This window comes from Grus americana, chromosome 1, assembly GCF_028858705.1.
Source record: "Grus americana isolate bGruAme1 chromosome 1, bGruAme1.mat, whole genome shotgun sequence".
Lineage (NCBI taxonomy): Eukaryota > Metazoa > Chordata > Aves > Gruiformes > Gruidae > Grus > Grus americana.
Window position 1 is genome coordinate 137,858,309 of NC_072852.1, and position 16,129 is coordinate 137,874,437.

Consider the following 16,129-nt stretch of genomic DNA (forward strand, 5'->3'; position numbering starts at 1 on the left):
GCAAATGAGGAATTGGGGCTCCAGCCCTAATTCAACTCTGCAAGCATCTGGCTGGGTTTTAAGGTACAATGTGAACCTATCAGTAGGGACTTGAATAGGATTTGGGAGTAAGGGGTCACAGTTGCAGTTTTCACCTCTCTTTATGCAAGAAGAGACTGTGACTTGGCACTGTTTCCCATAACATCCTCATAGGCAAGCTTAGGAAGTGTGGGTTGGATGGGTGGACAGTGAGGTGGGTTGAGAACTGGCTGCATGGCAGAGCTCAGAGAGTTGTGATAAGCGGCACAAGAGTCTAGTTGGAGGCTGTAGCTAGCGGTGCACCCCAGGGGTCAGTACTGGGTCTGGTCTTGTTCAACATAGTCATCAATGACCTGGGCGAGGGGACAGAGTGTACCCTCAGCAAGTTTAGTTTGCTGATGATACAAAACTGGAAGGAGTGGCTGACACACCAGAAGGCTGCACTGCCATTCAGCAAGATCTGGACAGGCTAGAGAGCTGGGTCAAGAGGAACCAAATGAAATTCAAGAAGGGCAAGTGTAGGGTCCTGTACCTAGGGAGGAATAACCCCAGGCACCAGTACAGGTTAGGGGTTGACCTGCTGGGAAACAGCGCTGTGGAGAAGGACCTGGGAGTCCTGGTGGACAACAAGCTCTCTGTGAGCCAGAAGTGTGCCCTCATGGCCAAGAAGGCCAATGGTATCCTGGGGTGCATTAAGAAGAGTGTGGCCAGCAGGTCGAGGGAGGTTCTCCTCCCCTTCTACTCTGCCCTGGTGAGGCCACATCTGGAATATTGTGTCCAGTTCTGGGCTCCCCAGTTCAAGACAGACAAGGAACTACTGGAGACAGTCCAGCGGAGGGCTACAAGGATGATGAGGGGACTGGAGCATCTCTCATATAAGGAAAGGCTGAGAGACCCGGGTCTGTTTAGCCTGGAGAAGAGAAGACTGAGAGGGGATCTCATCAGTGCTTATCAATATCTAAAGGGTGGATGTCAAGAGGATGGGGCCAGACTCTTCTCAGTGGTGCCCAGTGATGGGACAAGGGGCAACAGGCACAAACTGGAACACAGGAAGTTCCATCTGAACATGAGGAAAAACTTCTTCACTGTGAGGGTGACCGAGCATTGGAACAGGCTGCCCAGAGAGGCTGTGGAGTCTCCTTCTCTGGAGATAATCAAAACCCGCCTGGATGTGATCCTGTGCAACCTGCTGTAGGTGATCCTGCTTTAGCAGGATGATCTAGATGATCTCTAGAGGTCCCTTCCAACCCCTACCGCTCTGTGATTCTGTGACTGCTCATGTTCTCACCAGCCCCCAGCAGAATGTGCTGCTGTCTTCCCAGCTTTGGAACGGGGCTGGAGGAGTTGTGGAGGGAAAGGATAAATGAGGAAGAAAAGAAATGCTCAATGCTAATTCTGAATATTGCTTAGATACATGTGCATTTACCAGTAGGGCATGCGAACATTAAATGGCTGAGCTGCTTTTTGTGGTTGCTCATTAAGAAAAGTAAGGGGGAGATAGATGGATAATTAGGAAGTAATGAAGCTTGTATAAATACAAGTACAGAAAAAGGAAAAGAGAAGATGAGAGGATCACTAGAAACTAAATGCTATCTGCAGACTGTTGAATCTGCATGGCCTATATTCTGAGGCATCTGTAGGCTGCTTCTTGTTCTGAAAATTGGGCAAATACCTATCAAGAAGTGGGAAAAATATGTAGGTACTACCAGTGTTCAGAGAAGTAGACATGCTGTAGCTGAATTGTTATAGAAAGCTTGACCATCCCATGAAAGTCCTCAAAAGTAGTATTTGAAATTGGCTTAGAGATGATTTAGCACGTGATTAAGCTCATCAGACTGTAAGCTGACCAAAGACTTGTAAACAGTGGCTAATGCTAAATCACGATGCATCTCAGTGAAAATAAGGGGCAAACTGGTTACTTGGCAGATATTTGGAAGTTTGTAATTCTGTCTGTTTGCCTCTTTTTTCTTTGACCTAGCAAACTGTACAGCTTGAACTATCGAGCCTGGATTTCTCATACATTAATTTCTCATTTCTTCTTTGAAAACTCATGTGTTGGAAGGGAAGGACAGTGCAGGGACGTGGATGCAGGAAGAGTGGGTGGGATCTGTGCATCTTTCAGGCCCAGTTCCCTACAGCATGTCCCAGGGCTGCCATGTGCCACAGAGCCGGCCCCTCCTCACCTCTGTGAGAGAGACCTCTCTGCTGTCACTAAAATAGCGTGACAACCGCTGCCTGCTGAGTCCAGCTATCTGTTATTCCTATAGCTTGGGTGAAGTCCTGACTTTTCGTCCGAGTTTCGTCATCTCCTGATGTTGATGTTCATGATAGGTACCACACTCCTGAGGAGCTTTTGTTGATCTCAGTAGTGGAAGAGCATAGAAGCAATATATGTTTTGTCATACATTTGTTTACCTGTACAATGACAGGGAGAAATGTGGCCAACATCTCCAGTAACTCAGATGGAAATAGCATCTTTGCTTCTTATCTTCTTGACAGCAAGTTTTTGACTCCTGATCTACCTCTTTGTATAGAAATGGCCGCATTCAAGTCACCATCTCTCAACAATGTTTTGTGTTTTATGGATTTTCTTATTTGTCTTTACTTTGTCACTTGTGACCACACAAGCGGGACCTGTTTTCTTCATAGTGTCAACAAAGAATGATGGAAAATGGTTGATGTTTTCCCATGAATAAACCTCCTACAGTTCCAAAAGTTGCTCAGTTATGTTTCTCACTAATAATACTGTCCTGTGCTGCAGCCACATGGGCATCAGCTGCACAGTAAGCATCTCGGTATAATTCAGTAAGTTGCATTATTACTGCAATAACAATCCAGCTGTTTGCATTGTCCTGGGGTGCAAAAGAAGCATGTCATGTATGTGTCTGTGCACCAAAATAGAAAACTCATGTGCTGTTATCACACCAAGTGTAATCTCCAAAACTCTGGGGAAGGGGTGTGGCTGGCAGAGGACTTAGGAGTTATGAGCACGTAGAAGTCTTGTAGGTTAGAAATTTCCCCCAGGGAGTTTCCATCCTCTTTCCTCTTGCCTCTTCCATAGCCAAATACAGATGGGCTTCTTGATAAAGGAGAAACACTGATGCCTGAAGTTGGGTCTGGGAAAACAATTTAGTAAGTGCTGTCGATTACTCGAAAGTGTATATGATATTGTTTCGTTGCATTTCTTTGAAAAGTTATCAAAAAATCTGGGAGTATTTCTGGACAAGCACCAGAAAACAGTCATAGTGCTACTCTTGTCTGTTTAATATTGCCTTTATTTTTATAAAGCAGAGGTGTCACCAATAGTGTTTGCTGCCACAGCACTGCCCAAGATAGCTTTTAGAAGAAACCATTCCACTTACTCCTGCCCAGCCCTGGCTGCTAGGGCTGGGACAGGGAGTTGGTAGGCACCCCTTGGGAACAGGGGGTGAAGACATGGGTCCAATGAGAAAGACAGGGATCTTAATAGACGAGGGGGAACAAGCAGATAAGATTTTCTTCTTTTACACAGAATTGTTTTACCCTATTCAGAGGCTTTACATTTGTCTTATAAAAGCATGATACATGTTACCAGTTGGGATTATTTATTTTGCTCTTTGTGGGTAGGTGATAATTTGTTATTGATTCATATGCTGCCTCCCACTTCGGGAGCACCGGCCGCCTGCCTCGCATTTTCAACTACTGTAGGAGGGAAAAAACCAGTAGGCTGATAATCGTATCGGTAGGTACCAGTTTTTCTCACGCAGTGATTGTGCAATGGTTCAAGCGTAGTAACCAAGAGCGCACAGACCAAACTGCTCCCTTTTTCTCTCTCTGCCTTATTAATTGTCAGACTACAGCGCTGCTTCGGAGAGTTACCAGGCTAGATTGGCAAGGTGTTGTAAAGGCATGTGCATTGCCATTGCCCACACAGTACAACTCAGACTCAAAACTGACTTCAGGCACCAAAGGAATGGAACAGGCACACAGAGCGCATATCTGCTGGTCTGTTGGCTTTGTTTTGATTCGTTTTGACAAGCTTGGGGCAGCACGTAATTATTTATTAAACAAAAGTTGTGAAGCTTTTTCATATATATCAGCCTGGAGACTGTTGTTTTACAGCTACAGCTGAATAATGCAGCTGCATGTTTGAAATTACCTGCTGGAAAGAAGTAACTTTCATGGGCTGATAATAATAAAAAAATAGAGAGGTGTGTTTCTTTTTCTGCTGAAAGGTGGTCATTGCAGTTGGACCTGTGGACTCATGCGTTAGAGCTCCAGCTATGTGTCAGGGCTCTGTTTTGATGCAGACCAGAAGACACGAGGCTCTGGGTGGGTGAGGACAAGGGAACAATGAGCGAGACCTGAGACACGTGCCTTCAGTATATGCATGGGTCAGCCGCTGAGGGGCTTGTCAATACACAGGAACTGGTGACCAGCAGGATGAGGCATAGTTGATATGATCGTTGCCCCTCAGTTCCAGAAAAGTTCAACAAATCAGAAGACCTTCTGCTTTTAGGAGAGAGCTGCCCCACTGATTTGTGGATTGAAATGTCCCCTGAATCCCATAATAAGAATATGGCCTCAAAGAGTGGATCATTTTATAGCTGTGTTTAATCTTAGTTTAGCAGATCCACCAGCTTAAGGTAGCATCAGCAGATCTATCAGCTTAAGCTTGCAGAATTAATGAAGCCTCTTGATATGCTAATGTTCATTCTTAAGTGGATGATACATTCAAAGTGACTCTTGAAGATGGAGAAGGTGAAGATATTGAGAGGACTCAGAAGGACCAGGAATTAGAAATGGTTCTTGTGATGAAGAAAGTTGTAGGACTAGTCAATTATGAGACATTGAGGTAAACTACTTAGAAAAAGGTGTTCTCTCTTATTCCCCAAAAAAGGGGAGATAAATGAAAATTTATGCCGAATTCTCCTATGAAAGTTTGGAAATACTAATTTAATGTGGATGGAGTAGAATTTGAGTCAGCAAGGGGAATATATTATCCAGGTTTTTCACAGACCTTCGCAGAATCGCATTGTTTTCCTTATTAAATTTGTTTGATTCTAACCTCCTGAAGTATTTCAGGCCAGAATTTCAGCTGTGAGAAAGTTGACACAGGAGCTTTTATTCGTGTGTGCACTAGATCTGATTTCAGAGGCCTGGGCTCACTCAGTTTAGAAGTTCTACTAGGCAAGAATCTTAGAAGTATTTTTTTATTTTTCATATGTCATTATTTTCTTAGAATTAATAATAATGAATCCCAGTATTAACCCATGTTTCAGTAGAGTATTACTGGGATGCTATCAAACTGCATTTTTTTGTAGGAAGACTATTAGCACAAGAAATCAGGCCCGTAACTTCAAATTGCCTTGGTGAAATATCTTTATCCCAATCTCACTTCAGAATAGGAGGCTGACGTATCAAAGACTGAATGCTGAGGTTACGTGTTAGCCCAGCACCGTTAGCAGATCGAATGCAACAGATTGCAGTACGTGCAGTAGGTTGGGCTAAGTCCAGGACATCCATCTCTGATGATTTATCTTGGTTTTGTTGACTTAGGTCACAACCTTAACATTATGTTGATGTAGTGTTTTGGTTTTAATGTGCACCACATACCGAAGTATATTTACGCTTTGATGCAAGTGTTGCATATGTTTACTTTGTACGTTCAGGTTTATTTTAATGTTTCTCAACAAATTTTGGAGTGACAATCCAAAGGTGAGCCACAGAATTTGTCTTCACTTACCAGAACTGCCAGTAAACACGTTACCCAGGTATTTCAGCAAGTGTACCAAACGTAATAAAAGAGATTAACTGCCGTTACTAAAAAGACTGTTTACTGTGTTGATGCCACCTATGACAAGAATGCGTATCCACACAGTTAGTTATAGTTAACAGCAACCAGGTCATACACAGTAGTTTCAGCGATTGCTTCAAGTGTTGCACGTTCGGAGGGAATTTATTTATTTTTAAGACTTATTGGGACATGTGGGGAGAGAGAAGGTAATCCTTAATTTTACTGCCAAATCTATTAGATCGTATTCATTATAACTAGTGCTGGGTTAGAGACCTAAATGCAGTCCCAGTCATTTAAGGGGAGATACTGCTTGTGCTACTTGAACGTGTGCTGTTGTACATTTTTGTATGCTAGTTTTGTAGCCAGTTCCACCAGGTGTGTGATGCTGAGCATCCGCTCACGTGAAGTGGGCATTAGTCTCCTGTACAACTCGCTTTAGTAAGGTGAATTTGAAGGAGCAGGGCTGAATAAGTGTGTGATTAAAGACTGGGCGCTGAGACAGCCCCATCTCTGAAACGTAAGAGACCATAGGTAATTGGGCTTTCTGAATTTTTGTTGTTTATGGGTGCACTTTGCCCCCAATATGTTCCAGTTTAGCTTCGAATAAAAATGGGAATTCAGAGTTAACGCGTTCTCCGCTTCTTGTTTATTTTGGCAGGGAGTAGTTTTTTGGATCTGTTTTTTGTTTACATTACTCGTCATTGTATTTCATTATCCATTTTCCTTAACACTGAGAGTGACTATGATTTTTATCTGGACTTGCATTTTTGTGAGGACTCCAAGCTGCTCATTGTTTTTAATCACTGACCATGTTATAAACTTTATAGGCTGTTGTAACAGTGGAAAGCATCTAAATAAACTGTAGCCTATACTTTGTGGAGCTATGGGATTACAGACTGGATGCTTTTGAGTTGGCATCAGTGTATCTTTTAAGTGAAGAGGCTTATTACCACCCCTCTTAATGCCAACCTCTGCTGATTCTTCTCATATAAATACTGTCTCTAACGTGATCCTGTGAGTCCGTGGATTTTCTTTCAATATAGCAGTGTTCATGAAGATTATGTTAAAGACAAGGAAGACTGTGAGCCAAATTCTGCTCCTGTAGGCTACATTAATAAATCTTGGATATACTGTATCAGACTTGGCCAGAGATGAAAACTGTATATCTTGCTGATTTTTGGATGGAAGCTCCCCCCACCCCCAAATTTTCCGTGGAAACATGATATTTTTTCTGAGGATTTTTTTTTTCCTCCTGGGAAAATAAAAGCCATATCTTTCAGTCTGGGAAAAAAGAAAATAAAATTGACTTAATGTTTTAAGCTAGGAAAAGTCCCAGCTGCTGCAGGGTAGAGGTTGTAAGAGCAAGCCGCCTGCGCTCTGCTACACAGGAGTTTGTCAAAGTGAAGGTGACAGGAACTTTTCCAGGAAGGGAGATAAGCAAGCCAAAACAATTTTTTTTTTTCTCCCAATAAGGAAATTTGCAGAAATTTCTGGTTGTGAATTTTTTTTTTTTAATTTGACTTTTTGCCACCATTGAGACGAGAACAAAATGGAAATACACGAAGCTTGCAAGACCATAATTTTTCTAATGGTAGAACAGGGGAAATAATTTATCATCTTCAAAACTGAAGCAAGTTTTTAGTAATCTGTTCCTCTTTAAAATTTTGCTGTGAGGCAGTTTTTTCATAAAAGACACTATGTAACGCTCAGCAAGTTGATTTCCAAAATTTTCTTGTATCACATAGCAGGTTTTATGTGTCTATTTACATCAGGAAAACTTTATTCAGCATATCTGTTCTGTCAGTTAAGGACAAGCTAATAGTTTACAAGCAAACATTTTTGCTCACTACAAAAGTCACCACAAACAAAAGAAAGTTTGTCTTTTTAATAATTGGTGTGTATTTTGGTAAATAGGGGCTTTGATCGAGAAGCAGCATGCATTTTCTTCAGTGCTGTATGAATACAGAACAGACGTAGAAAATGGTAGGCTTTTTGATGCAATCAATGGCACCATTAATGTGAACATGGAAAAATTAGTGAATAACACAACACCTTTAAAAGAAAGATCTGTGTAACTTGTGTAGGTGTGTTTTGTGAAGGTGGGCAAAGGGAATGGGGACAGGGATGGACATTGAAGGGATGCTTTGCTGCGGAGCTCCTTGGGCAGGAGTGCCGAAAAGCAGTCGTCTTTCACAATGAGGGGAAGAGATCTTGCTGAAACTCCAAAGATAAATAGGGAAATATTGCAATCCACATTTCCATGTACAAATGTCATGAGACATAGTTACTGGAGATGGAATCATGACCAGAGGTCTTCATTATTAGGGCAGTTGCTTATTTAGATGCTAACTGTTGTGGGTTTAGGGTACTACTCTTCTCAGTCCAGAGCCAGAGACTGCTGCATGCATACATTTGATGTGAAGTCCCATTGAACTTCGGAATTTTTTATGTCTCAGAAGTAATTCCTATCTAATGCAATTTCCTTAATAGTACACTTGTACTTATAGTCAATAGCTATTTCATATAAATAAATTCAGTACTTTTTCTGCATTAATGTGCCACGTGGAAATCTCAGCTTCCGTTTTAAAATGTTACTCATGACCATTGGCTGTATTGAGAAGTTCAGACAAACGACCTGAGTGAACCAGTGTTAGGAGGCAAAATGCACATACAGAGGCTCTAAAACACCGTGTTTTGCAAAATTAGGTGTATATGATTCTTTTTGTTTTCTAAATCTTTGTGAGAACACCAGTGTAACAGAGGTGATCTTGATTGTGTTGTGCCAAATCTGTCTTCAGTACTTGATGTAGTACTGGCCCTTTGTTTTTGAACTAGGCTAGGCTTTGCAAATAACCCACATAAGTGTGTGGTGATTCTATGGTAACTTAAGATTTTGTGCTTTATTACAATTCAAAGCCAAAGAATGAATACCAATAAATATATCCCATGTGAGAAGCTTTTGAACCTTTATTAAGAATACTGACCTTGCAGCCTGCTAGTTTCCATGTTCCACTTGCCTTTGGCAGAGCTTTGCCATGTGTATTCTTCTGGTATACATCTTTTAAAATTTTCAGTTGAAAATCAGATTTATTTCATTATCTTACGTGTATTGCTCCTTTCAAAAGCGCATTAGGGAAGTATTTCTGATGAGGATCGTATGATTCTATGATTTCTTCTTGCCTTAGGTAGAAGAGTTAATTTCTAAAGTTTTTTCAAAGGCATGGTTTCAGTGGCATTACTGTGGTTGGTGCCACAAGTCTAAGTTATGTCTCTAAATACTGGTTAGGAAGGATAAAATGACTACAGACAGATTTATTTTATCAGAGCTGCGTTACTATATATATCTTTGTATTAGGCTTTTACACTGAAAAAGCTACCCCGAGATTTAATGGAGACTTAATCTCCTGCTGAAGGTTTTTAAGAATAGATTAGATAAATGTCTATGTGACTCTATTTCTGTGCGGGAAGTTGACCCAAGTGTTCTCTGCAGAGCTCATCGTGCCTTTTATCTGTGTGGTTTACATTTTCAACACCTGTTCCTTTTTATTAATAAAAAACTATGTCAGCTAAATGATGATACAGAGGGCAGATAATTATTACAATGAAACATTATTGGAAAGAAGATCTGTTGGCCATTTTTCAAAGGGATAGCATCTCAAGTACTGAGGCCACCAACCTGTCCAGCGAGAGACTTTCTGCACCTTGACTTCACTTCCCTGTGCTAAAGGCTCCTCTCATTTCATTTCTTCATCAAGGCTCCAAGCAGTATTGTGGATGAATTTAGTCCTGGAGGGAGCAAGTTATGAAGACCGTTTTATTCTCTTGCACAGCTCCTTCTTTAAGGTGAGAGTCTGAGGAAAGACTTATGTGAAGGGTTCATAACAATAAAACGATGGTCAGAAGACAGTGGGGACCTGGATGGCCCAAACCACCTCTGTGACCACTGGCGGGTCCCCTGAATTGCAGAGAGCTGGGGGAATTTCCTCATCGTTTGAAGAGCACAGCCCGTGCTCACGCCAAGAGCGACCTGGGGGAAGGCTCCAAGGGAGATGTAAGGAAACTTGGTTGCTGCTTCACCTGCCGGTACAGGTGTGCAAGCCAGCTTGTGACTACACAAAAAGTTCAATGCCAGCTAAATGCTAGCAATTTAATGTCTGGTCTGCCCCTAGCCCACCCTGTACTGTGGGGATTAAAGGTAATTCCTCTTCTTGTCAAGAGACACTGCGACTAGGAATGGTGTCAAACTACTCTCCCCCCTCCATGTCATAAAATGACTTTTTATTTAGGTAACTGATGCCAGGAGACAGTCCATTTTCCCCTGACCCCAGTGGACTGGAGGCAGTTTTAGAGCTGTTATTTGTATTTTTCCTATCTCAATCTACAGCATCAAGGCTCCTGTTTGTTGTTTGTTTGGGGTTTGATGTTTTGATTTTTTTTTTGTCAGTACAGCAAAAATATTTTCTTCTACTGTAGTTGTTTTGATGTAGTAGAGCAGACAGTTTTTGACCTATTTTACCGTCAGTTACGAAAGCACCCCAAGCAGGGAATGTTGTTCAGTCTTTCTCAAAGCTTTTAAACCTCTTCCCATCATGGTGGTTTCTGAGTGCCTTCCATGTAGAGAGAAGGGCAGCAGCAAAATCCCTGATGTACCCCAATCTGTTTAAGTTAGGAACTTACCTACCTTTTGAGTTTAGGGAAACTCCTGCCACACTGTAGATACTGCTACAAACTGAAAAAATACAGTGTCTATATGTTGTCTTGCACCTGCTATTTCACATTACCGTTTCGTGAATCCTGTCATCAGTCTCAGCATAGCAAATATTGCCCTGAAGTATAGAAGGAGTGGTTCCCTCTAATTTCGGTATACCCGGATATATTTTCTACTTCCAATATTGACACAAGGCATGTGCTCCATCGAAAGACCTTCCCGGAGAAAAATGTGTAGCAAGTTACCCTTTGGCCCACTCTCTCTGTTTTGTTTTGTTTTATAATTTTATTTTAGTAGAGTACTATGATTTGGGACTTCTTCTGACACAGGAAATCCTGCGCTAATGTAGGCACTGAAGCAAGCAGAGCTTTGTATTAGTTGAGAATCAGACTCTGTCTGTGCTCAGGGAAGTCAGACCTGGCATCCTGCAACTTCATCTGTTCTCCCTTTCCAGGGATTCACCTGCTTTCTGCTACTCTCCAGTGACAGCCATAGAAGGGCATACAAGGGCATTTGGCCCTTCCATTGTAATCCTCTAAAGTCTGCCAGGTAGCTTTGCATGCTTGTTCGAGTAAGTTATTTCCATCATCCCTTCTATATATGGCAGCAGCAGCAGTTTCCCTCATCCTAGTGTGAAAAAAGGTACGGCCAACTGTTTATTTTCATGTCAAAATAAGTGGTTTCCTTAGGTTCAGCAAATACCAATAAGCTCCAAAAGAATTATAGTGTAGTGTTCTGGTTTTTCATTTCCTCTGTATAACTCACTGAATGTATCATTCCTCAGAGTTCATGTAATACAGCCATTTTAAATGTATTGGTGAGTAAAAAAGTATTTAAATGATGTAAAACGATGTATTTTTTCACTCCAGTAATGCCCAAATAGCTGAAAAGATTTTCTTTCAACTTTTCAAACACAATTCCCTCTAGTCAAGAGTCCAAATGCAACAGGATTAAAGAATACATGAAAAAAAACCAAATGTAAAGGGAAGATAGGGAACTTTATTCTTGGTTTTGGTGTGGTGGTTTGAAAAGTTCTGAAATTGTTAAAAGTTCTGATTTTTTAAGGATATTTATACACGGCATGCACAAACCTAAGGCAGGCATCCTCTTTGTATTCTCTCAAGGGTTGCTTTTGGTGCAGCTCTGCTCACGCTCATCTGTTAGACTTGCAGCTCCCTGCAGCGCGGTGGCCTGGGGCAGGACTGGAAAGCGGCTCCGGCCCCGCTCTTCTCCTGGCAGGGGCGGGCTGTGCTGGCAGCCCCCTCCCTCCAGCCGTGGCTTCTGCAGCCCTGACCTCGCTCCAGAGCCCGCGTCCCCTATCCCCCATCTACTAAGACTATTTAAAACCTTGTATACGCTAGGGAAGGTGTAGGCAAGTGGAGCTGAAATGTCGTGTTTTCTTATGATTCTGCTGTCCACAGGAATTGAGTGGTGTTGGCTATCTGAATTACAGCATTGCCCAAAGTAGGTTGGGGGGATTGGTTGGTTGGTTTTTTTTGGTTTGCAGTGGGGGTTTTTTTGTGAAGAAAGGTTCGTGCCTATCTCGTTACAGTTATAGTCTATATCTATATCCTGCTGTTTTCCAGCACGTAACATTTTTTTTGTTCAGCAAGTTGGGACATGACTCCTTCTCATGTAAATAGACCTTGAGAATAAGGTTCAATAGAAACGGTGCATTTTTCACTCTAACAAGTTTAATTCTAGTTTGGAACTACACTTCTTAGATGTGTTTTCCTAAAAGACAGGACGGTCTACTGATAATTTGCTCAGTTGGTGTAAATTGGTATATCACCTTTGCTTTCAGAATAGATGTGCAGCATCCAAAATCTATTAATACCTGGCAAGCAAATTATGGAGGGTTGGTTTTCGCATTCTGGGGGTTTTTTAAATTTGTCTCAGAAGCATAAAAAGTTATTGTAAAGTGTTATTTGATTAATAAAGCTCAGGTTCCTGCAGGGGTGCAGCTTTCTTTTGAAGCAGGTGAGGTTTCCAGCAGTTTTGCCTTCTAGGCAGGTTCCATGGCAACTTATGAATACTTCCTAGATAAATAATTTAATTCATGTACCAGTATGACCAAATTCTTTCTGTTCCACAGTAAAGAGATCGTGTATAACGCAGGATTTCAACTTCCAGCAGCTACATTACTTAAACCTGCACAACTGGACTTTGTAATTCCTCTGCGTTTCATTTTAACACTCAGTAATGCCTTAGCCCCGAGGGATTGGAACCTATATCCAAAAAAGATGCACTAACCACAGGTTACCAAAGCATCCGATGGGATGAGGAGGAGGAAGAGAATAAAAAGCACACTTTTGCCTAATGGTTTCAGGTTTTCCCAAATGTTGATGTTGTACAAACAATGTATTGCTGAGAACATTGCTTCCCACGCAGTCGGCTTTCCCCACGCCTGACTCAGTTTCTCACCCTGGGAAGGGTTTGGGTCAGGCAGCGCTTCTGCACAGAGGGCTGCAATGCTCCGGCGCTGGTCCCGCCTGTGCGCAGCCCATGGGGAGCCACAGCCCCTCTCCTGAAGAACGGGCTTTTGACTTCAGCTCTGCCCTTTCCTGTTTCTTCTGCCATAAACGCATTCAGCGGGAACTTCCCAGAGAGGGAAATGCTGGTGCAGCTTGTTTTCTGCATCAGAGAAAGCAGCATGTCAGAGGGAAGCTGCCTCCGGGCGCGTTTGTGGTGCCTGCGGCCGGCAGCCCAGACCTGGCTCCGTGGGCTGAGGGGAGCACGCGTGAGCCCGCTGCCACCTGGAAGGTCATGGCTGCAGCTGCGGGATGGGCTTGAACAAATATGGCTTTTCTTCCATCAGCTGCAGGCTGACAAGTGCAAAAGGAGTGCTGACTTTAAGTCCAAGTGAAATAAAGAGAGCAGTGTGGGCCCGTAAGGAGCAGCAGTGTGAGAAATAGGGAGTTAGTCCAAGGCTTCCAAAGCAATATAACAATCTGCATCACTGAGGGAGATCTCCGTGTATGTGTACAGCTGAGGACAGGTTAAAGGGAGAAAGAGACTAATAGGAAGTAAATACCTGTGGGTTCAGCCCTTCCCTGTTCATATCACCTTATGTGCCAAAATCTGTAGCTCCTGGTTCTCTCCTTGAAACTGTTTAACTTCCATCTGTCCTGCAGCTGGCAGTGCTTTGGAAGTTACCCCGTGGGGACAGGGCATTTCAACAACAAGTTAATCTAAATAAATATTTCAAGATGGACATTTATAGTCACAGAAATAGCTAAGTAAAACCAGCACCCTCTTCTTCAGCAGGGCAGCTCCAAGTGTGCGTACAGAAGCGAATTTGCTTTGTATAGCGACCCGAAGAAGTGACTGCAACCACACAGTGCCACTGTCAATGAATGAAGCGCAGTCTTGTCTTTATTGTCCTCTGTCAACAGAATTTAGCAGTGTTTTCTGATTGCAGAGTCTCCATGACTTGCAGTATTGCACAGGCAAGAGAGACTGTAGCTTGATGTTCGGCTCATGGGCTGAGTGCGGGAGGCTGGCACTTGGGAAACGAGTTGCTCTTGATGAGTGAAGTGAACCAAGAAGTCCTCAAGAGAGGTCAAACTGGTGCTTTGTGGTTGTAATTTTCAAGACAGAATGGATTACGCTTTTAGAAAATACATTCTATTTTTTTTCTTTAAATGAAATTAGATCCAATTACTAATGCCTATTATGGGAGAATGGCCATGAATATAACTGCTATGAAGAAGTATTTTAGAAATCTCCCAATATCAACTTTTTAATCCGTTTCTGTTTTGATAAATGAGCTATGGGTATGATATTCATCTCTCACATAACTCCTTTCTTTATACTGTGTGAAAATAACCCTTAATTCTAGAACACGACAAATTTTCTTCCCTAAATGGATGAGAAACGCAATTGTCGTAAGCAAAGGAAGTTGCGAATAGCTGGGGAGGGGAGTTCTCTTTACTCAGTAACCCCATAAGCAACAGAAGGTCTCTTTGGTCAAAACCCTACTGAGTTAAATTAGTTTGAAGTGTCAGCATGAATTATGTTTTTGGTTAACAAAAAAAGAATGTCCTTGCATCTAACATAAAAGAAATGTCCATTCTTATAGATAATACACAAGCCCATGGATAAGGAAAAGGAGTGCTGAAGAATCTTTTTTTTTTTTTTACAGGTTCACTTCAAACTTATTGACAGGGTATTTTCCATAATCTGTGGTCTAATACTATAATAGTGTCATAAAAGTGACTTAGAAAGCTTAGGTGCTGTTGTACTTTTTACTGCATATTATATTAATTTAAAAAAAAATAAATTGGGTTAGGGCTACACAGTATAGTGCCTGTTAAGTGACATAATATGAGACTGGTGGCCAAGAGTTCCTGAATGTTCGTTCCCGGTGTGCCGTTAACTGTATCATCTTGAACAAATTCCCTATAGCTAATTTGTGACGCTTTTTGTGCTCATGCTGAGCAACACCTGTACCTACCAAATAGACTTGTTGATTTCCAGGACTTTAAAATGAGTAAAGCAGTACTGGGAGTAAACAATAGTAATAGGATTCAGCCTCTACTTTCTCTGAGTCATATGTGGTGTTGGTCTTGTGCAAAGCAACTGAGCAATCTGTCATTAAAAATATACAAAGTTCTCTTTCTTTCCTTTTTTTAACTTTTAGAGCTGAAATTTATATATCCTCAGCATAAAAATGGCTTCTTCTTACCTAGTTTGTAGAACTATGGTCTCTCTCAGAGTGAAATTTAGGCCCTGAAATAGGCTATATAAAATCTGGGGTTTGAGAGTGTAACTGCTAATGAAATGGCGTTGGGGATGACACTGTGGATGGATTTCAGCTTTAACCCAAAATTTCAAAAATAATAATCCCAGAAGTCAAACTCCTCAATTCTTATCCAAAGTTGGTGTATCAGTGCAAATACTCTTACATTCTGCAGGCTTTATTCACTGACAGAGTCCTAAAAACATGACCTGATTTTTCAAATAGAAAAGTCTTTTTGGCATTAACTGAACCTGGAAGCGTTCACCACTTTGGAAAAACAGGTCAAGTAGCAATTTAATATGCACTCAGGACTTTGATACTAGACTCTTGATCTCTTAAATATTCATCATGCTAGTCTTAACATATAGATGCCCAAAGAGTGATGTATGCATTGCAGTGAAAAATGCAGTGAATGAATAAATTAGTAAGTATTGAACAAACCAAGTTCATTTCTGAAACAACTGATCTGGACAGCTGCCTGTGCGGTTGTTGTTCAGAAAAAAACAGAATGGGTTAACAAAGAAAAAAAAAAAGCAGCTTCCTTCACTTTGACAGTTGTTGTCTTTTGAGGACTTCTCTTGTCCTGCTAATATTATTGAATGAGATTTGTTGGAGGAGCAGTACATTGTTGATCTATAGAAAGAAGACATTAAGTGATAATTATATACACAAAAGGCTGGATAGAAGCCCGACAGCATATATCACTTTGTGGTTTAAACATTTCCAATCCAGAAATGAGAATAACAGGCCATATGTAATAGCACTTTGGGCTGATATAATACTATTTTGCATAAATATTTGCTAATTAATTTTAATATGTACAGTAGGTATTAAGCACAGGTAATAATCTTTGCCTGTTTCCCAAGAATGGTTTGGATATTAATTA

The 16,129-nt window shown here is 41.5% G+C and overlaps 1 protein-coding gene across 6 annotated transcripts in view; it reads left to right on the forward strand.

Annotated features, from left to right (window-relative positions):
* ARHGAP6 (Rho GTPase activating protein 6) overlaps window positions 1–16,129 on the forward strand; it is a 340,043-nt gene that overhangs the window by 278,526 nt on the left and 45,388 nt on the right. The gene's annotated exons all lie outside the window — the stretch shown is intronic.